Source organism: Lissotriton vulgaris, chromosome 5 (assembly GCF_964263255.1).
Source record: "Lissotriton vulgaris chromosome 5, aLisVul1.2, whole genome shotgun sequence".
Classification (NCBI taxonomy): Eukaryota; Metazoa; Chordata; class Amphibia; order Caudata; family Salamandridae; genus Lissotriton; species Lissotriton vulgaris.
Window position 1 is genome coordinate 410,495,584 of NC_141693.1, and position 21,462 is coordinate 410,517,045.

Consider the following 21,462-nt stretch of genomic DNA (forward strand, 5'->3'; position numbering starts at 1 on the left):
CGCTTTTGACACGGTGGACGATTCCATTCTTCTGTCCCGTGCCAAGGCGGCGGGCATAGGGGAACCGATATTGGCCTGGCTCGGCTCCTTCCTGTCTGACCGCATGCAAGCAGTCCACCTGGCCGAGTTCTCTGCCCCCCCGCAGGGTGCAATGCGGTGTCCCTCAGGGTTCCTCTCTTTCCCCTATTTTGTTTAACCTTTACATTTTCCCTCTTATTTTTGCACAGCAACAAATGGAGGTCACAGTGTATAACTACACTGATGACCTCCAACTCATTTTTAATTTCTCATCCCTTACCTCAGGTATCACTAGCTTCCAGTCCGTTATGCTGTTTATCCGGGATTGGATGAATGCGAACCACCTTAAACTCAACCCGGATAAAACAGAGCTGGTTCTGACTGGTGGCAGTGGTAACCCGTGGTCCCCTTCTTTTTGGCCCCCTTCCCTAGGCTCACCCCCACTCCTTCTCATTCAGTTAAGACCCTTGGCATCACACTCAATCATCATCTGACACTTCACCCCCATATTAGTTCTGTTGTTTCCTCCTGTTTCTTTACCCTGCGTATTATTAGGAAAATATCTCGTTTTTTTTCTTCCCCTGCACTTAAACTTATCTTAATGGCTATGGTCCTATCTAAGATCGATTATGGAAACATCATTTACAATGGCGTCCCCGCCTATGCACTTCAACGTCTTCAACTGGTGCAGAACCAGGCAGCACGTCTGGTATATGGCTTATCCAAATCCCACCACTCCTCTCCCCTGCTCATTGCCTTACACTGGCTCCCTATCAAACAACGGGCCCTTTTTAAACTTGGATGCCTTACATTTCAGGCCCGGGCGGGCACGGCTCCTGCCTTTATCAACTCGGCCAATACCAACTATTGCCCTTCTAGAGATCTGCGTTTGTCCACTAAATCTCTTTTAGTCATTCCCTGTTTCAAGAAACAAAGATCGGGAGGTCAGAAATTTTCTGTCCTTGCCCCCACTTTTTAGCATGCACTCCCGCCCCCTGTCAGACTTTCCTCCTCCTATATGGAGTTTCGTAAGGCCCTTAAAACTTTTTTGTTTCAGCAAGCTTTTAGTCCTTAGCCCGTTGTGTTTCTTCTGCCCAGTAAAAACCCCCAGCGCCAAGAAACTGCATAGTGTACGTGCGCTCTACAAATCCCTAAAAATTCAAATTCAAATACTCTTAGGATGTCTTTTAAAATATCTGGGAGGGACGCAAGTTTTTCAATTTTACTCCCACATTTGCAGTTGTTTCGTTTGACTTTGAGGTTTGTTTGAGGTTTGATTTGTATTTCCTGTGTTGTGTTTGTCTATGCTTGTAATTTTGTCTGTGTTTCCCTTGTTAACCAGTAAGGTCATTATTGTGTTTGCCTTGGAGCTTATATTTGCTATATGGTCTGCGATGCTATTTATTAGGTCTATTTGAACCTCCATTTTATCGGATTGGTAGTTAAGTGCTCTTATTGCCTGATCCAGTTAGCTAATTAGGGCCTTTCCCCAGTGTGTATTGGGTTGTGGACTACCTCCGTTCCCTGGACGATAGTCCGGTTGTTCAACCCTACTTGCTGATGAGATTGAAATGGGTGCCGACTGGAGATCCTTATTTACGTCACTTCCGTCGCTGGTGGAATCATCAATCAAGAGTCTATGACTGCTGCTGCTGCTGACCTCTAAGTTGCGCGGTGTTGATGCCACTGGCACTGGCCTGTGCTCCTTTGTAATAGGAAGTTGCTTTATATTTTGCCCTATTTGAAGTGCCCTCTTTGTTTTTGTTTTTGTGTTAGTTGTTTCGGTCGATTTTAGGACGCTTGAAACTAGGAGGGAATTTACCCTGGCATCCTCCCCTTCTTGTCTCTGAGTTATCGGGCCACCTAATTCTCTCCTTTTATTCACCTTACATGACTTGCCTTGATCTTTGTTACTTTTGTTTAAGGATCCTGATTCAACAAAAATGTTTTCAAGCGACTCCTGTCCCAATGATGTCAATAGGTATGATAGAATTTTATGTGTGCCCTTTGTATCTTCTATACTTAGTGGGCTTGGGGTTTTGTTGACTGTGTCCATTATGGGATCCGAGTTGTTGAGTTGCCCAATTGATTTGTGGACTTGGGCCTGTACAGTGTCCGTATTTTTTTCCGGAGTGTTGATTTTCTCTATCTGGGCCTTTAAAACGGACAGTATGGTTGTACTCTTGTGATGGAATGGGTCCGTTAGCTGATTGTCTTTGATAAATATCTCTGACGGGGCTGATGGATTTATCTTGTCAGGCCTAATTGGGCTCGGGAGATTATGGGCCTCATTTGTTGATGCAAAAATCACAGAAACAGGGACTTAAAAAAAAAAAATTGTTAATTTTTTGCTGCTGTTTTCCAGGGGCTGGGCCGGGATTGTCGGTTATTGGGACCAAACCTCCCAAGTCCAACCTCTCACTTGTTCCCTGTGCCACAGTCTCTCCCTTTGTTATGGAATGGAGACCTCTTTAGGGGACCGTGCAGACTTTGAGTTGTTTGTTTTCTGTCTTTTGCTTGGGACAGTTTGTCGATTTGTTCCAGATCTCATTCTGTTGTGGTTATGTCTGTGTTTTTTTTTTCTTGTACCGGAACCTACTGGCGCCTACAGGCTCCTGTAATCGCCGGTTCCTCCGTAGATGGTCTCTTTAGGTGATCTTTAGATAATCTTTGTCTGTGAATGTTTGATGTTTCCGAGCACTTGATGTTTTCCTGCTCAAATTTGCGCTAGCCAAAGAATGTTTTTGTTTTATTTTCCTCTCTGTGCCAACTGCTGACCGTCTTTTGCGCTTGCCTTTTAACGGGGGCAAACAAACGGAGTGGGCAAACTGGGTGGGTCTCCTCCCTTCCCTTCCTCCGCCTGAGCCCTTGGTTGTGGGGTGCACCCCGGGGTTAACCACCCGAGGCCTGTGTGGTCCTGGCTGAAATGCTCCTCTGCCCCTGAAACACCCAAAGCACGAGCGCCAAGCGGGGACCCACCTAGGGCTGTCGAGACAGACGGCGGACTCAGGTGGTGATGGTCAAACCAACCTGGCAGCCGGACCGCAGCTGAGCCAGACCCTAGACTGGCGTGCGGCGGTGGTGATGTCGGCCGCGAACGCCGCTCCCGTGGGCCAGAGCACTCTGGTGCTGGATGTGCCTCAACTGGGGAGGGAAGCCAGGAGGGAACAAGCGGGAGCCAGGATGTGTGCAGGAGCGAGAGCGGGAGCAGATGCAAGGGCGTAAGCTGCTGCGCCGGCTCCGCTCCGCTCACCACTGCTCACCTCTCTCAGACGGGGCACCGGCTGATCCCAGCTCCTTCGTTCCACGCTCCACGTCCTCGGCTTCAGCGGCTGCAGTGGCTGCGGCGGGTTGCAGTGTAGGGGGGGAGGCTCTGCTCCTGCCAGCTCTGCTCCAGCTCCGCCCACCTCTCCAGAGGATTTCCTACACTCCGCCACACACGCTGTGCACCTCGCCTTGCACTCCGCCAGGCTTGGGCTCGGACTCGGACTGCAGACTACGGCCGCGGCTAACTCGCTCCTTCTCCTCCTCACACGTGAGTCAGAACTCCAGAGACTGCAGCACTCACTGGGAACAACTCAAACAAAAGGTAGGTAGCAGGTAATGTGATCAGTGATTTGCTCAATTTTGCCATTTAAAAGTGGAAATGTTTTGGTGTTTTGACCATTGGTGCATGCCTTATACTTTTGGCATCTCCAGAAACCTGGATTGTTGTGATAGGTACAGATTGTTGGTTGTTTTATTGTCAGATGACTATGTGTCAAAAAATCACCAATGGATGAAGTTTTTCTGTATGTGATGCTCGGATGCAGTGAAAGGATTGTTTTCAAAGTTTCATCCAGCAGGAGTATTTCCAGTTTCTTATGATTTGTGGTGTCCTTGTTATGCTGTGTCCCTGGAGTATCCTGACGTTTAGCCAAAAGATCTTTTCACATTCTAGATTCCATTTTAGTTCTAGCAGTTTCAATAACTTTCAATGGATATCCCCGATCCAAGAAGCGAGCATTCATTTCATCTAGTTGGGCCTCCATGTCCACATGTCCATCTCTCCGTAGGGTATACTCCATTTTAAGTTCTGTGGATGCCCGCTATTGGCATGAAGAATGCACAAAGCTGTTTCCGGTTCATTTTAGTACTTATTTTTTTACCTTCAATGAAAATTTCTACATCAGTGAACAATACATTGGATTCACTGATCAGACCCTCCAGCATTTCACGATTTTGTGATTAACAAAATAATCGCGAAATCAGCAGAAGTGCGCGATGGCCACGATATTGAACAATTTGGCCGAAAAAAATGGACTCCGGCAGGCAGCAATAAAGATGGTGACATCTTTTTGGCTGTACGCGCACACGTCACTCCGTGGCATTGTACAGCCGTAATAGCCTGTTAACTCCTGTTGCACGCCTTTACTGCATTAAGGGATTTATGTCCATGCGCTTTGGAAAATGCCAGGCAGTGTTTGAATTTCAGCTTGAGAAAGTGCTCTTTCATCTTTCTCTGGCATTTTCTTCTGTTCCGACGGCAGCCTCAGGAAGGAAGGAAGGAAGGAAGGGGGGGCATTGGGGAGGATTGTTGGTCAGTGGTCCGTGGAGCCCTATGTCCTCCCCCATCCAAGCTTGCTTCAGCAAGCGGTTCTTAACTCTCCATTCGTTGCCTTGTGAAATGGATCCAAAAAAGGAAAGAAACATTTTGTTGGTCTTTCCCTGGCATATTCTGTTCGAGCTGCAGACTCGGGACAGCTGGGGCAAATAAATAAAAGATACAATACAATACATGGAAAATAACTGCATCCAACCGGGGCCTTAAGGGGGCATAGGAGGGAGGCCACGCGGCCCCCTTCCCGTAAAAAAATAAAATAAAAAATAAGAATTGGGGGCAATCCCTGGGGGATGGGGTCCCCAGGGCCAAAAAAAAGGAAAAAGAAGGGGTGCTACACAGCCCCCCTTCTTAAAAGTAGATTTTAAAAAACGGGACCTGGAGGTGGCCATGCCCCCTCCCTGCACATCTCTTGCAAAGGCACGCCCTGGCGCGTTTGCAGAGGGGGAACTAATTCCCCTTGCATACTGGGGGTCCCTGGGGGCTAACTAGTCCACCAGGAGCTTCCAGTATGGGCCAGGGGGCTGCGTTGCAGAGAGGTGTAAAAGGGGCATGGCCTTAGAACACCTCTCTGCAACGCAGCCCCCTGGCGCCTACTGGAGGTTCCTGGTGGACTAGTTGGCCCCCAGGGACCCCCAGTATTCAAGGGGAATTAGTTCCCCCTCTGCAAACGCGCCAGGGGGCTGCGTTGCAGAGAGGTGTAATGAGGCCACGCCCCCTTTTACACCTCTCTGCAACGCAGTCCCCTGGCGCCTACTGGAGGTTCCTGGTGGGCTTGTTGGCCCCATGGACCCCCAGTATGCAAGGGGCCTTAATCCCCCAACTTAGAACGCGCTACGGGGCGTGTTTGCACAGTGGTGAAGGTAGGGGCGGAGCTAGAGGTGATATGTGTGCAAACACGCCCTGTGGTGCGTTTTAAGTTGGGAAAATAATTCTTCTTCAACCCCTAGTCCAAGAGGTACCTCCAGTAAGCGCCACGGAGCTGCGCTGCAAAATGTTGTAAAAAGGGGGCGTGCCCTCTAAACATCTCTCTGCAACGCAGCTCCCTGGCGCATACTGGAGGTACCTGGTGGGCTAGTTGGCTCATAAGGGGACCTCAGGATTGAAGAGGAATTAATTCCCCAACCTAAAATGCGCCACAGGGCTTGTTTGCACACATGTCACCTCAGGCCCCTCCCCCTTCCTTCACTATTGAGCGAAATATTCCTCTAAAATCAGCCGAACTACGAATTCCGATTTACTCACCTGTTATCACGAGAGACGTCAGTGCTGCATCTTTGAGCCCAGTAGGACCCTGAAAAGTAAATCTAACCATACTTACAGTAACTTGAATTTCCTTCCATAGGCTAACATTGACTGATTTCCCTTGGAAGTGTGGAGTTTTGGAACGTTAAAAAATTTGAAGATGTCAAATAGTGATGACATGAGTGATGTCACTGACCATGTCATGAGTGATGTAATATGTGATGTAATCAGCAGTGCATTGCAAGCAGGGGCATAGCTAGAGCTTCTGGCGCCCGGGGCTATCCCTCAGATTGCCGCCCATGGCCGATAGCGGGAGGGGAAGGGGGGCAGCGGAAAAAAGGACATATTTGCTCCGGTGCCCCCAATGAAGTCAACTGTGTAGCTTGGCTCTATCGCGCTAAAAACACCTTGTGGGCAGCACGTGTTAACAAGACTCAAGCAGCTGTTTTCTTTAGATTCATTCAGGAATTACTTCCTGCGGGCCGTGCCGGGAGGATTTTGAGTTAAAATTAAAACACCCTGGTGCCAGTCAATGACGCTGACCCTGTCCAGGCTGGCTAGCACACAGTGCAATATCTGGGGTCACACTGTGTGAACCAGAGTTGCTAGCCCTACTCATATTGCTTTTACAGAGCCCGAGGCCTGGTGAAGAACGGGCTGATCTCAAGACTTTGCCTTCTGTCTCGGGACTAGACTCGCTCGGCATCATTATGAAAGGTTGCAGGCACCAGCTAACTCTCTTCAGCACTGCAGCAACCGCAGTCCAACTCCATTCTGGATTCAAATGGCACCTTGATGAGAAGCTGCAGCATGCAATATTGGCCTGCGGTTCGAGTAGCGGCAAGTTCCACTCCAGCCGAACGTAAAGAAACTGATAACATCCGCCCTCGCACCGTGGGCAGCCCGCCCTATTATCATAAGCCCTCTCTCACCATTGGGCAAATGCTAGACACATTGTTGCAGTATTTGTGATACACCATAGGCCGCGCAACGCAAAATTAACTTAAACACATTATTAATATTAACACCAATAAATGCGTACATGTCTTTACTGAATGTGGCTAATGTGCCCGTGTGTCAGATCAGGCGCTAGGCAGGGCACTTACATTTTTGCTGCATTGAGAGCCTGCTGGTGGTGGCCGGCCGCCATAAACCAGCTCGGACCCCGACCGCGGCAATGCAATGGCGGCCACCCGGGGCATTATTGAGGCTGCCACTGTCAAGCAGGATGCCTCACCGGCATAGCTGCCAAGGTTCCAGATTAGCATGTGTGACATTTTTATAACTTCAGTGTAAATATGAGTGACATTTCAACAACTTTGATTGACACTTTCTCACAAGCGAAATCCAGAAATGAAGATGCAGGAATCATATCATATATGTACTATAGAACAAATAACAGGTAAGAGCTGTCAGCATGACCGTCAATCACAGAGAGAGTATCAAAGAGAGCAGCACTCGAGAGAAAGTTAGTTTCGGTACCTGCAGGTCTGTGGACTGATGCTGGGCAAAAAATATAATGTGCACTGTTTGTTTTAAATAGTTTCTTGTGCATGCATTTAGCAAGAATTACCTTTCAAGTTATATTGGCAAACAACTCTAATGCAGGTTACGATTTTCAAAGCCATAGTGCTTCAGGATTGTGAATGTAAAAGCAGAAGAGGTAATAAAATGTAATACAGATCCTGCTTTACACGAATTTAAGAAAGTCACCGTATTTGGGATTTCTATTCTGGAAAAACAGCAACCTTTCCTTTCCAAAGTAATAGGTTAGCACATCTTACTATGCATGTCACCATATCAACTTAAGAAAAAATGATCTTACCATCAAATGCCTGCTGAAGAGTCCACTGTACACCTTCAAAAGCAGTAGATTGGTTCCGCGCTAGTAAGTCTGTTATTAAACTATTTCTGGAGTTTCGTGCTGTATATTTGTACTTAAACTCTGGTGTACAGATGGCTGAAGGCAGGCTGTAGCCACCGCGGGTCGTGGCAATTCAAGTTGGCCTCCAGCCAGGCCGTGATGTCTGTGGCCTACAGCTGGCTGAAGGCTGCGTGAGGCCTGAGCCACGCAGGCCTTGGTAATTCAAGTTGGCCCCCAGGCCTGCCTGCAGTGAAAGCCGTCCAGGCCGTTGTACTGCCCTGACCACTGTGAGTTGGGCGGGGCCATCCAGTCTTCGCCGACTCTTCTATAAAATATTTAAGCGACTGGACTTGTGTGCTGACCTGACAGCCTGCTGCTCTCTTTGTGCCGCAGGTGTTCTCCAATTGCTTGTTGGCTTTCCCTGTGTTTTTCTGCCATCTCAGGGCCATAAAATATTGCATGTAATACTTTCTGCAGGAACCCTAGGACTGCGGGTCTCACCCTGCTTGATTTATTTCACCACGGACATATCTCAGTACAGAGTGTCTGCAGCCGTGTGTTTATTTTCACTTGCTTGCTCCGGCACAGTGAAGCATCCAGGAATCCCTGTGCCGATCAACTGGAGTGCACGTTCTATGGAGCAGCATGTTTTGAGTGCTTGGTTTTGCCTGCCTGAGGTGTGGGCTCTCGTCAGTGGGTTCCCTAGTGAAGCATGTGGTGAGCACTCCAGCGAGATCGGATCCTGTTGTGATCTCACTTGGCTCCTCCTGCAAGGGAAGCCGCAACATGCAGCTGGCCTGAGAGAGGTGCCGTACCAAGACACCTGCTCCCTGCACTCAGCATCACCTTCGCCCTGATGGAATCCCCCTGCAAGGCAAGGCCCCTCCTGCTGGAGAGCCACAGTGCCACAGAGTGGCACGCTTGCCAGCAGCAGTGAGACATCAAGGGGGGCGAGGGGCTAAAATAATATCAGCTGAGAGCACACGGCGGCTCAGGCCTATGCGAGCTGTTTCAGGAAGAGCTGCGAGCATCACGGCCGGGTGCTATCATGTTCTCTGTAGCGCTCCGGGCCGCGGCGGCCCTGATCATTTGAAGCGCTCCCCCGGCCATGAAAACAGGCCTCCCTCCGGCCAGGATAAAGTAGCCGGCCGCCTTTCGCTCTCTTAGCAGGATGTGACGTCCCCTGCCTGCGTTGAGGTCAGGCTGCCGCGCCGCCGACTGCTCCCGTCTCGTTGTTTTTGCGACAGTTACAGCCGCAAGTGTCAAGGCCCATGATGGCGGCGTTTATAATTTATTTGGGGACACTCTGTCAGTGTCCCCAAATAAATTATAAAGCCCGCCGCCCCGAAAATAGTGCTGCCTGGGGCGGACCCCCCCAACCCCCCCAGCTACGCCAGTGGGCGCGCGAGTTATAGTTAGCTGAACTAACTATAACAGGAGAATTTCAATGGTTTTGTATGAGTGAAATGTCCAGCTAACTATAACATGTGTGAAACCTATGGTTTTTTCAGTGAATTTCTAAGGTTTTTTAAATGCTAACTCCTAACTATAACGTGGCTGAAACCTATGGTTTTTTCAGTGAATATCCACCCAAAATTGCTCCAGCAATATTAGGCCGCACTCCCATTGAGGTGAAAGAAACATCTTTATTTATTTTAAAGCCAACAGCTTTTCCTCTAGTATTTGTGTCCCTGGCCTGAAGCGTTTCGATGTACTCTCACCATCTCATCAAGGGCCTTGTGAGCAAAAAACAATTGCGTGCATGACTCGCCACACCTTTCTTGTTCTTTAAGTACACAATACCTTTTTTCCTTGCATGCTGGGCAACCTAGTCCTTTTCTGCACAATTTAAACCCTCCAGTGGGTGGTCTGCTCACATAATTTATAGCCCATATTGAGCCCCCGGAGGAAACTCTGTCGGCTTGAAATTTAACACCTCAATTTGCCCAATTCAAGAAGGGGTTCCTCCTCGAGCGGTCCAGGTGAGTCTTCTCCCAGGCGGTGCGTTGCCTCCACGGCCTGAGGCACGGCGTGTATAAATCCACCCAAAATTGCTCTAGCAATATGAGGCCGCATTCCCATTGAGGGGAAAGAAACATCTTTATTTATTTTAAAGCCAACAGCTTTTCCTCCCGATTCGTATCCCAGGCCTGATGCGTTTCAATGGACTCTCACCATCTCATCAGAGGCCTCGTGAGCAGAAAACAATTGCGTGCATGACTCGCCACCCCTTTCTTGTTCTTTAAATACACAGTACCTTTTTTCATTGCATGCTGGGCAACGTAGTCCTTTTCGGCACAATTTACACCCTCCAGTGGGTTGTCTGCTCACAATTTCTTATGGACATAAGTTATAGCCCATATTGAACCCCCAGAGGAAACTTTGTCAGCTTGAAATTTAACACCTCCATTTGCCCAATTCAAGAAGGGATTCCTCCTCGAGCGGTCCCGGTGAGTCTTCTCCCAGGTGGCGCATCGCCTCCACGGCCTGAGGCACGCCGTGTATAATTCCACCCAAAATTGCTCCAGCTTTTCCTTGCCAGCTACGACTCCCATAGTCGGTTTCAATCATTGCATCAGTATCCAGAAAATAAAGGATTTTTGAACACTGACAGCTATTTTTAGACACACTTTCTTTCCCACTCTACTCACCACACATTTGCTCCAAAACCCGATATTCTAGGGCCTGTTTGCAAACAACACAGAACAACTCTAGCAAAGAGCCCCCCAGAGGGGCCCACTGGGCATTGCAGCGCCAGCCCAACAAGGAGCTACCTTATGATGAAGCATGACGCCTATTGAGGTATGTGAGGGCCCTTACTCCTTATTGGAGCTATCCCCTCCTGCCTTCCTTCCCTTACCTGGAACCTCCTCACTCATTGACCTTCCAGTCCCTCTCCATAGGAACTGCATATCTTTTGTTTGACTTCTTTATGGTGTCCCCTTCAAAACTCTCTGCAACAATCAAACCCTTAAATTGTTTCATCTAGCATTGATCTCCAGGACCTTGATCTTCTCTCGCTGGTCTTTTTTGCCCGTTTTAAGGGAGAGAATTTCTTTTTGATATTTTTCAGTCTCATTGTTCAGCTTTTCCACAAAGACTTCTATCACCTCCAATCTTTCTACCAAGGAGTTTATTTTTGTTTCCAAGTTCTCCCACACCTCAAGAATCGTCTACTGATTCCTCTCTGAAGCATCAAACCTTACTTTGATTTTGCTTAACATGGAGGTTATCATCTTTTTTTCTTCTCCTGAGTATAATCCTCCTTCTGTCTGCTAAATAGGTTCATGGAGCGTTATAGGACTCTTATCCTGAGTTCGTCTGCCAGCACCTGAAATCTTACTGGGGTCTCCAAGTTTGTGCATATATCAGTTCCTGCATTTCTTCCCATACTTATCAGAAGCCTCTCTTCTATGGCTGGTGCCTCTCTATATTTACGCTCCAGTGAAGTTGAAGTTGGTGGTAGATTAAGATGGACCCCTCCAAGAGACCATACTTTAAAGTATGACTTCAGGGAGGGCGTAATTTTAACACGGTCAACTGTTTTTATTCCTTTCTGCCCTCCCTCTTTTAGTGTTCTCCTATCTTCTAATAGATTACTCAGTATATTCTCTGGTTGAAGCAGGACTGGTATAACCTGTTCTAACTGTGCTAGGGTGGCCTCAGTACAGCATTTATTTACTCCAGGGTTGCCTGTTTTCTTCTCTATAGCTGGAGACTTAAACACAGCTCCAGCGAGTTTCCTCCCGCCTTCCCCTTTTGTCGGAGCCATATGTGACTTCCCATCTTCTTGTGAGTTTGCCTTTATTTTATTCATATAAGGCAGTCTCACTGTGGTTTGCTGTGTTTCTTCATCTGAGAGACTCAGCTCTCACTGCCAGCCTTTTTGATGCACAACCTCCTGAACTGCACTGCCAGATATGCCCCGGAAACCGATCTGTGCAGAAAGCAGCCGATCACAGGAGAGCCATGCTGCAGCCTCCGTCCACACACCTGCTCCCCTTCGGAGCCAAGCGCCTGTGGCAGCCGAGGCCTCCTTCCATGATGTCGACGCTCACAATGACAACATCCGCATCGTTTCAAGGGATCGGTGCCCCCATCGGGAAACCAGCTCCTTCCCCCACCCGTCGGGACTGTAATGTTGGGCCTCAGGCCCACATGGTGAGGACTAAATGACACAGACACCAGGGGTATGCTACAGTAACTGGCCTCGAGCACATGCACCCGGACCCTTTCATTGGAGGGGTCACGTCACTCGTGACACCCGTGATGGATGGGTGTGGTGGTGCAACGTGCCCAGCCCTCGAGGGAGTGGCTGGCTTGACAACTTCCTGCGGGACACCAGAACGTGTCTCGCAGGATGCTACAGGGACCACCAGGACCCACTGTGCCACACACCGCCACAAACTGCTGCTGTTGCACCGGAAGGGTAAGAGAGAGCTCTGACCCGCTTTAACCGCCAGCCGCCACGCTCCCCTCTCACTTTATTATTTTGATTGACGTAAAATGAAGAAAAAGGACATGCACAATGTATTTGGTAATATTAATACAAACAATTTTTTTAATATTTCATGTCTATAATGCAATCTGCATTTATATTAGCATAAGCAGTATGATATAGTGGCCTTAATCGTTAACAAAAATATTATCAGATTGGGTGTGGATTTTGTTTTATTAATTCGAGTGGGGCAATATTTTTGTAAACAATATTCAAACACAATATTTTTTGGTCTGTGTTTGTTGATTATTTTAGGGTGACATACCAAAATATAGTAGCTATGCATGAATTAAATTGTTAGAATAGGAGAAGAATAGAAGCTGTTGTGATATGTACATTTTTAAAATCTCAGTCCATTTGTAACCCAGTTTTAAATAGATGCAAATAATAGAAAATCAGAGCGATCACAGGTTATTATTTTTGTTCAATTTCCTAGTGTAACGTCATTATTAGTTATGATAAATCTTCGAATTAATATTTCCAGACCTTGTAGTGTTAATGCTTTTGATTCTTGCTTTGCCCTAGTCATTTCTAGATGACACAAGATGTCATTCCAGTAGCCTACTTTAAATACCTTTTGATAACGGTGGGCCCAATACACTAACAAACTGACACAGCTAATAAAATGTAAATCCCGAAGTAATTCTATTTAGAAGAAACATTATTTGCAGGATTCAGGAGTCGTGTGATTTCGCCCTTAAAAATTAGACTTGCTTACATCAAAATTCTGCTGTTATGGTAGAATTTATGCTTAAGGAAATTTGCTTTCAGAAATAGGTTATGTGAAATCCTGTGTTCGCCTACCTGGAAAAGCTGGTGAACAACTCCCAAAAATGCACAGGTTTGTGAGTATTTATTTTGTTCAGGTAGTTTAATACCCTGAAATGATTGAGTATTTACTAGAGGCGGACAAGCCACTAAAAGCTTGAGCCAGGATCGATCCTGAGGCCTGGCTTTGGCTCAGCTCGAGATCCAGTTGAAAATTCGAGTTAAGCTTTCATGTGGCTCCTGCCTGACTCCCTACCCTTACGCAGGATGTGGCTTTAGGGCCAGAGCCGTCGACTGTAGACCTGGGGAACCCAATATGAGTCAGGGGGGCGCCTCAACATCCTGTGATTCTGAGCAAATCACATTATTTCCTGATCCCTATGAGCAATAAATGTTGAAATTGTGTAATATAACGGGTAAAATGTTCCAATACCTCAGGCTCAAGTTCACACTATATGAAAAGTGCAGAAAGAAGTAAAAAACAAAGCCTTGACATAAGGAATTTTACTTTAGAATAATTTGGGTCGTGTACAGTGTTTACTTGACAATTGTCTTGTATCGTAGTTCACAAAAGTTTCATGTTTAAAAAATATCTATTTTTATGATGTACTTCTCAGTGCAGTGCTATAATGTGACTTTTTAAAGTAAAAGCTTTCACATGCTAGAGAAATAAGCTTTTTTAAACTTTGAAGGGGCTTTGTCATATTTTACTTGATATCTACTGTACAATTTACATTGCAAACCTTTTCAGGGATCGGCTTTAATATTCAAGCCAGACCTTTGGCTCGGCTTTGGCTCGGCTTTGGCTCTGGTTGTGCCACCCATCTAAGTAGCCATCTAAAAATGGAGTGGGCTCGGCATTTCAGAGTCTGTTTGTGCAGTTTTAAACTTCCATTTCGACCTGGCAAATTAAACCTTTCGCCAGGCCCACACCTACCTTTTTAATGCACGTTACCCCTAGGGTAAGCCCTGGAGAGCCCAGAGGGCAGGGTGCAATATATTTAAAAAGCAGGTCTTCTACCTTTATGTTTTACTTGTCCTGGCAGTGAAAAACTCTTAAAGTCTTTTTTCACTACTGCAAGGCCTATATCTCCCATAGGATAACGTGTGCATAACCTTTTTACATTTTATAAATGTAATTTCCAAATGTAAAGATATAATTGAATCACTCTTGGAATACCCGGAATCCTAGTTTAAAATCCTAACTTATGGTGAAGTCAGATTTTACATTACGATTCAGGAAAGGCCACTTTTCGAAACCCCCCTGGTTGGAGTTACGGGAAGCGTATTTATTTCAATATTCACATTTTTCGAAGGCTGGTTGATGCAATGTTTTCCTCACTAAGGGGACAGTCGGAGAGGACTTGGCACACTTGTGCACTGGTTTCTGAAACGAGAGGCACGAGTGATAGTACACAGCTTCATTCAGCCTTGTTAAACAAAGTAGGGGCATTCAAGCTCTTGGCATTTTCACCACACGCTTACAGTGCCCACATGTTTGCGTGACCACGCATTTTAAAAAAATCTTTCAGTTCTGGTAAACTGCTGGCAAGTTGAGGATATTCCTCCCGTTCTATTATCATTTGGGACAGTAGTTATCTGAGCGGGTACCGCATGGGCTGACTGCGCTCTGTGCTTGTGCAGTATAGAGTGCAGGCTTGGTAAGTGGAGCTACTCATTTTGCTTCGAGCATTTGCAGGTGGCTGACACATAGTGGGGTTACCTCTGAGGAACTGTGTTTCATTGGTATTCCAGTTACAAATCTTTCAAGGCACACGGCGATTACCTTGCCGGAGTCACATGGTTTGTATAGTAATTCAATAGACAGATGGCTTGGTGGATTGGACTCGCATGCATGGGAGTTCACTGTGTTCACTTGTGGTAGATTAATTTAGCATTCTGCATGTTGTTTTCAGGAATTTCACTTTCAGACAAGTAACACGTGTAATGTAGTTGTCACTTAGTTTCCTCTTCTTTCTGACTTTGCTAGATTCTTTCTGTATTTCTTCATGTAGGACTGTCCTTTGTGTGTTTCACCTAAAGATATTCATGAATGTTGAATTATAAAATCTTTGATGTTCGCCTCAGAGGATATAATGGCCGTTATTTTGTAATTTTTGTTTAACAAATTGAATGTGATGCATTCTGATTGCAATTTTCATTTGCTCATAGATTCCCTTGACGAAGGGCTATTGTGTATGCCTGAAATGCATTGGGACTTGAGTAATATACGCAGGAATTATTTGAACATCATTTGAAGTCATGTGGAATGGATTTCCTTTGAAGCACCTGCATTTATACAATACATTATGAAGGAGCAATAACCAGGGTCTCGGGGATGATTTATTATTGGACTTTTGCATATTAGAATGTTTCTTTTGTTTTGAGTTTGGTATGCACAATGTTTAACTAGTAAACCAGTGGAGAATAATCTGGTATACACTTGTATAAGTGACAAGCAGTAGTGTACCTCGTGTCTAGGGCATAGACCCTAGTGCTTCTCTTCTCTCCGAATTGGATGGTTGGGCTGTACTATCCCAGGGGGTGAACATTTTATTAAGTACATTTGTTTTTCTTGCACACATTGTATAATCTTTGTTAACTGAGTGCAACACAACGGGCCTTTGTTCTTCTACATTTAGAAAATTGGCATTTTCTTGCCTATCCATTTGGTTTGTTTAGCATATCTGTGGTCACTTGACTGGATGTAGTTGATAATTGAACTTGCTTTATTCCCCCTAGACAACTACGCACAATAGGAACTTAGGTGTGACTGAGTGGGCAATCACTGACCAATGGTAGGGAGGAGTGGGCCCACCCTCACTTTCACTTGAATAGGCTGTGTCATGTCCACATACAAAGGGCTGCATTCTCCATGTAGTTAGTCTGGAGCAAGGGAAGGCAGGGAATCTGTGCACTTCAAAGCCATGCCTCTAGAAGCATTTTCCCATTTCAGAGGCAGAACTGTGTATACAAGAAGGACCTCAGACACCACCACTTTAGTATACTCCTGGATCTATGGATACTCTGCCAGGAAGAAGGACTGCTGTGCTGCTGAAAGATGTGTATTCTGCTTGACTGCACTCTGCTAGACTCTTGCTTTGTTGTCCTGATCCACTGCCTGATGCCCTCTTGCCTGGGTGACAAGGACTGAACCTGTATCTCTTGAACCTAGAACCTTAAGTGACTCCAATGGCTAGTTGGCTGGCCTCGTGATCTGAATCCTCAGGGACATAACAGGCTTCCAACCTCCTGCACATGGACTCTATCATATTTGAGTTTACCCTGCAAAGTGGTGCCACCCCAGGACTCTTGGAAGTGGGCCTATGGTGCTTGCCAGCTGAAACGACTCATTCTCTTTACTGGGTGATGCATCCCAGAGCAGAACCAACTCATCTCCTCGATGGAGTGGTGCATCCCTGAGCAGAACTGACACATCGCTCTGCTGCATGTATTCAACCCATCACAAAATACCCACATCATTGCCAAGCAATTGCTCGGAACCGACGCATCGCCACTGATGGCGTGGAGCTTCCACAGCCCACTTCCTCGCATCCTTGTTGGTGGCAGCCTCGACCACTACGGACTCCATATCACAGCTCCTTGGAACTGACACCAGCTGTGCACTACATCTCTGATGCTGAACTTCACATTGCCTGCCCTGTGAACGGGACCCTCGACAATGACGCAGCATGACCTCACGCAGCAGCCTCACTACATCTCGGAACCAATGCATTGTTTTGACTGCTTGGCTCTTTGACGCGGATCCATGCTGTGCTCAGCAACCAGGATTTAAGGTACTCTGTTCAGCAGGCCTAACTGGGTCCCTATAGCCCTCTTGCGCCGCATCGGGTCGACTTTGCCTGGTCCGGCGCAACCAGATATCCCCAGTTATGCTTTGTGCTTTTTGGCAGTATTTTCACTACAAATTAAAAATTATATATCTCGAGTTTTACTATTTGAATTCTTGTCACTGTGGTCCTGTTTTATGTATTAAAACATACTCTATTTTTCTAAAGCATTTGTAGGCTCCTTTTGTGGGGTCACTGTTTCACTGTTTGAAGTGTTGCACAAATAGTTTACCTTTTGCCTCTAAGTTAAGCCTGACTGCCCTGTGCCGAGCTACCAAAGGGTTGAGCACACGTTAATTTGGGGTTTGCTTGTGCCTTAACCTGACAAGGATTGTCGTTTGCTGCTTGACCAGGGCTTGCACACCAGTCAACCAGCAATACAATCTCTTACTAGAGGAAGTTATCATTAGGGTTGGATTAATATTAGCGTTATGATTAGCATTCCTGTTGGGTTAAATTTAGTTACTTAATTTACCTACATATAATTTAATTTAGGACTGCAGGTCCCTTAAGATCAAATATATTGTTTAATCAAATAAAATGGTATTTACTTTGAATTGAATTTAATGTGTGGATTGGGCAGCATAAGGTGCACTAATATTATGTAAGTTAATGTTATAAATGAATTTAATTGAATTACATTAATTATTTAATGATTAGGTTTGTGATTAGCATTGTTTTATCCTTAAAGTTATATTTATTCTTTGCTTTAATGTATTGTTAGTCATAGTTTTAGGGCTTGGTTTAGTGTTTTGGTTGATGATGTAGGGTCAACTCAGGAGGGTCGAAATTGTGGTAACCTACATTAAAAGCCTTGCTAATTTGGCAGTAATTTAGTTAGTGGTTCTGATGTACCATGAGCTACAAAGGACAGACCTAGCTCATCCAAGTCATTGATACATATTTTATCAACCTTGCAGAAATTTAGAGGAGACAAATAGGGACATTGAGAGGCCCAGAGGATCTGTATTTGTTGTATGCAGGGCATTCATGATCTTTTAAATATAACTCCTGTTTATTGATTTGGAAATGTGGTCATTACTGATCGGATAAACTAGAGCTTGTCCTTGCAATTGCTCTTGGAAAGTGTGGTATATGTAAAAGGGAAATGCCACAAAGATATGCAGTTTATTTCTCTCATAATATAAAACAAAACGCCAATGATGATATTCCACCAGGAGACTGCACATATTTATGGCCATACAAACTGTGTGTTGAAGACCCCCAGGTTTACCTTAAAACTAGCAACCAAATTGTATTCTTTAGTCTAGCAAAGGTGCAACTTCTCTCAAAGTGCTTTTTGACTTTTAAGAGTGCAGACTGGTTGTGTGCAAGTACCAATGAAGAATGTTAGGTAAAAAGTTTATTAGGTAAATATTTGAAATTGAAAAGCTGAAATTGTATTTATTTGATAAACAATATCCATAATAACTTTAATTTGAAAATGCAAGCTTTTTCCAAGCACTGACCCATGTTGAAGAAATAATGTATGCTGTACAAATACATGTATGAATCTTTTATTAGTATTTGTGTAATTGGTGGGTAAGTTTAATACAAAACTTAAAAAAATATGAGATGAGTCGGGCCTCTGTCGTTTGAATGAATAGTGGGCATTGGTACAATCAATAATTTATAATATCCTAATTGATAGGTAAGGTCGTTCATGACCAGCATGTACTTTAGTTTTAAATGTGACAGTATTAAATGGTTGTGTTGTTGGAGAAGTGTAAATATGCACTTGGAGTTTGTGCAATAGTAATTCAACTGTAGACTACTTGTTTGCCTGCATGGCTTCAACTTTGTCACTTATTTTATAGTGCTGAAGAAGTACTACAGTGACCAACGACCCCTCTTGCATATCAAAGGTCAAATAACCTCAGGGTTGAGTCAAAAGCTGTTCAAAAAAGTGTTATAAAACATAGTACACTGGCTACTGAGGCTCTTATCTGAATGATTTAAGACAAAAGTAGAAAACCTATCTGTGTTGATTCTCTATACTAACTGAAATAGTCATCCCAAATTACTGCTGTTGAGGAAGTGGGGAACTTGGAAGAAGCATATGGCAATAATAATGTATGTTAGGTATGTATTAGACCTACATGTTATCTATTGAGAGTGCACAGATGAATCTTTAAAAATGTTAATATTGCCCCTGCTTTGGGGGTATTTTGGAATCAGATGATTCATTTTAAATGAAAAGCAATTAAGAAACGAAATACTGAAAAGATCAAATACTAGTAATTGCCTGCTAATATGCATCTGGTGAGAAATCTGAATTAAAATCTATTTGATTATCACACAGATTAAAGTTTGCAAAGAAAGAAGTATTACAAATTATACAAGGCTCAACAGGGACATGGGAACAGGGGCCTTTCTGAGTTCCCCTCACAATTTTACAAAGTGCACCACATATATGGTGAAAAAATGTTGTTGCTTTGTTTAACATCCATGTGATAACATTAACAGTTGATCTTTTTTGGAGCAGAAGCTTATTTAATTTCTAAAAGTTCAAAAATACTACCGAAAAGCAGTCTTGAAAAAGGTATGCGAGCTAGGAGCTTGGATTTCCACACTGCTCTCAGATTAAGTGGCTGTTGCCAGTATGTAGAACAGACACTCCAATGAGAATGCAATTATATCTTGAAGAGGATGTGGATGTTTAGGTGCAATGTTTTTTAATTAATCGTAGAATTGGAGACTGCCATAGCATGAGATGATTAAAGCCATCTCAACTATAAAGTCTATACTCGTATGTAGCGGTCACCTTCCAATCAATGTATATCCCCAAACTCCTTAGCTTTAAAAAACTCATGTTCAGGAGTCCCACTCATCACATTTCAGCCTTCCAACCTCAAGTCATATCTTTCAACAAGCAAAAAATCTTCTATTATCATATAATAGATTTTGTTACTAAACGTACATACGTCTGATGGCAACAATTATATAAAAAAACTCTACACAGTTTATGTAACTCACATCACTTGTCTGCTAACATGCTGATGAGACCACGAATACCATTTTCATGTTACATCTAGCAAATGCACATCTTCCCACTCTCATGTCACAATACCCATCAACTGCTTATGTGGAGCACTGGAGGCATGGTATTAGAGAGGAAGTAGTTGATTGACACATGCATGAAAGAAGAGGTCTTTTGAACACACCCCTGTTTATTTCGTCACATAATAGTGTAATTCAAATCCTGTCTGGCCCACTTGCACATTCCCCCATTAGAATGAGGTAGGAGGTGAAATCTAATTGCAGATGCTACAGTTTCTACGAAATGCCTGTCGGTTTAAGCTTGATTTGACCAGAGTCAGTGTGGCAACTGAGCAACATTGGAAATGTAATTGCCCGTCCAACAAACCTAGAGAAAAACTGAACGTCAGAAGCATTGAAGTGGACTGCCACACACAGTTGATAAAACAGCCCATGTAAGAGCTTTACTTTGTTGTTGAGTAGGAACCTTGAAATTGCTCATTTTGGTGACCCTGACATGTTTCTAGATGAGAGACAGTTGGAACTCTCCTGAGGAAGGAGGGTCAGTCAGAAAAAAATCAATACCATCCAGGTTAAAACTAGAAACACCAACAAACCTGGGTATATTTTAAAGGATATGCTTGTCTAAGACAGCAATTATAGCCCAGATGTTCAATAAGTCGAGCATGACCTTGCTACCTTTCACTAATAAGGAATATTTTTTTATTCAAGATGTCCTTTGTTGTTCCTTTTCCCAAACAGATGTTTCTTAAACAGAATGAACATCTTATTCTTCACCTGAATATGCCACTGGATTGGTGCTGCATTCTACTAGGGTTTCAGGTAGCTCAGAAATGTGTAGCTTTGCACCATAGACATCATTGTGGATGACACTCTATTGTTTAATCATCACAGACATGTTTTTGTATACACTATTTTGTGGATGAAAAAACTATTCTCATGTTTTAATCACCACCCTTGAGCACTAATGAAGTCGTAACACATTTTTACTTTGCGCCGTTGATCATATGTACTCTTTAAATAGGTATGCCTTGTAAGAGAGCCACCTGTATAATTTATTTTATTATAGTTATGATTAAGTTCATCACTGTGTGGATACTTTCATTGGAAGCAAGTACCATACTTTAACCTGTTGTTGAACAAGTTTAGAAGTACTGGAAAGTCAATTGTAGACACTCTTTGATTATTAAAATGTTTTTAGTTGCGCATTATGAATTGATAGGACTTTCCAGTTACGGAGTGAAATATGTTATAGAGATGTGACTGATAATAGAAGCTGTTAGGCATTTGTAGGGTACCCATAATTGATGGTTGGGTGTATTTGTTAGTTTGGGTCTTAAGTCTTTGAGACAAATGTTTTGAGCTCTTGTAATTAGTTTGTCTTTGAACTGGATATTCTTTCTATCTATGTAGTAATGGAGGTGGCCAAAAACATCAAATTGTGATTATTCCAGCGAACTAGTTTATAAATGAACATGTTGGTTTGATGCATCTAGTCTAAGGTTTAACTATTAATGTTGGGGGCATGGAACCGTTTGGGATGGAGTATGCGTGTCAACATGCTTGAGAAAGCTGTTGGCAAAGATGGAGTTATTCTTCTTTTGGTTGGTATAAGCTC

General features: G+C 44.4%; 1 protein-coding gene across 2 annotated transcripts in view; it reads left to right on the forward strand.

The window, feature by feature from the left end:
• The window catches only part of ZNF365 (zinc finger protein 365), a 414,409-nt gene that overhangs the window by 40,961 nt on the left and 351,986 nt on the right, over positions 1-21,462 (forward strand). The window lies entirely within an intron of this gene.